Source organism: Otolemur garnettii, unplaced genomic scaffold (genome assembly GCF_000181295.1).
Source record: "Otolemur garnettii isolate 467f Iridium unplaced genomic scaffold, OtoGar3 scaffold00013, whole genome shotgun sequence".
NCBI classification, from domain to species: Eukaryota; Metazoa; Chordata; class Mammalia; order Primates; family Galagidae; genus Otolemur; species Otolemur garnettii.
The window spans coordinates 25681473-25683516 of record NW_003852408.1 but is presented as its reverse complement, the minus strand read 5'-3'; positions in this window follow the sequence as shown (position 1 = coordinate 25683516).

Sequence of the window (2044 nt, the reverse complement as noted above, 5' to 3'; positions counted from 1 at the left end):
TTTTTTTTTTTAGGTTGCTTAGTACCTATAAGACTATTGGCTTTGATGTATCTCCATATCCCCTTTCTTCAAGGATTTCACGAGAAATACAAGGACACAAGAGTAACCATTTGAGATCAGATACACAGGTGGTATTTGGTCTCTGTTAGGGCATCAAGTGACTCTGGAAGGTCTTCTGATGTGCAAAGTGGGAGACGTGCAGTCATCACCAGACTTCCATATCCCTGGGGTTTAGTCACCCCTCGGGCTTCGCGCCTAAGGTGTGCTCATCCCTTTGTCCTTCTCGGCCTCTGCCTTGATCCTGTGGCTGCTGCTTCATCGTTTTCACTGCCCTGGTGAAAACCCATCCACATTTCATCTTAAATCATTCAGAAGTGCCCTATGATGGTAGAAAAAAGTAACCTTCCACATCATATGAAGAAAAAAATCGATTGTTTATCTTTCTATTTTTTAAAAAAACCTCCCCAAAATCTATGGAGACAAGAATCAGAGCAGAATCTGCCTACCCTCAGAGCAATACGTTTTCTCTAACCAATCTAGCAAGGAGGTGTCTAGACTCGCTTCCTTGGGGAATTTATCTACAGATGTCCCTACCTCGTTACTGTGTCCAGCCTGGACCACCACTTTAGAGTAATGTATTCCACAAATTAAGTGTAAAGGAAAGAAAGGAAGAGAATCAGGAGGAATAAAAGCAAAGCAAGAAGTACGAAGGTGCTCCCAGGGAGAGCAGCATTTGTTACAGTTGGTACAGAAAACCTTTCCCGAACACGTCTCCGGCCCCAGGCCTGCACCGGGCAGGTCGCCCCTCTTTTCTGCACATGAGCAAACTGCTGTGGAATAAGTTGTCACAGACTAGTGGTCATAGTCTGTCTCCCTGGCCCTCCAGACCAGCCTCACTTATGCTGCTTCAACAGAAAGCACAATTTCTGGAATGTTCAGTCAACTCTGAAGAAATGCCCTATCTGTGTGTCACAAGGACTCTAAGTTATTACTTAGTACATAAAAGGATCCCAATTAATGTTTTGTGAAAGAAGTAAGTTAGATAAAATAAAATTACAGTATTTTAGAATTGCTATGAATCTTGGTGGTATGATTGAAACCATTTGTTTCATGAAAGAGAAGATTGAGGCCTGAAGGGGTTAGGTTATTTACTCACCATCCTGTTACTAGAATTAAAACCAGTGATTTACAGCTTAATGTTCCTTTTATCCCAAATCAGTAGCTGCCTATAGTTTTCTGGCATAGTAGAAACAAAAACTTAACAAAAATCACCAAAATAAGATCCTCTGTATAAAGTTACAGAGCATTTTAATAAACACTATCTGATTTGCCCCATGTATTATCAGGGAAGTGAGGGTAACAGAGAGGACAGTACTCTTTAATAGATGAGGCAGCTGAGGTTCAGAGGTACTAAGGGATCTGCCTAGAGTTTAGGACTCAAATCCTTGTTTCCTGATGCTAATTCTTTCTCTACTACAAGACTATCTCCCAATGCTGTGATAGTGAACTGATAATTCCAAGGAGAACATATCTCAGATTATAAAGAGTTTAACATCCAAAAATAATAATAATTATTATTAGAGCTAGAGAGGGAGCTTTCCAGAATATTCTAAAGATGAAGCTTATTCATGACTGGATCGGCCATGAATTTGGAACGAGAGGTAAGTCATAGGTTGTCGCAGGATTTTAATCTCCTGGGACAGAATGGGGGCAAGCAAGGCGAGAATTTAAAAAAAAAAAAAATACAGAGACTAAGGATATGGTTAAGAAATGGTAGGTTTGTGTGATCAAGCTTCAAAAGACAGAAGCCATCCTTTGATATAAAATAAAATAGGCCTCTGTTTAACATTCTTAGGAAGACACTACTCAGATGGCTGTGTCTCATCTTCCCACTTGGCAAGAGCTTCCTTTCATTATACCTTAAGAGTAGAGCTGGCTTCACAGCCGCCCAGCCTGTGCAGTGGGAAGGGCCCACAGACGGGCTCTGCCCTCGGGTGAACGCTCTGCTCTCACCTGTCTTGAAAGTGTTTATAATTGTTGAGCA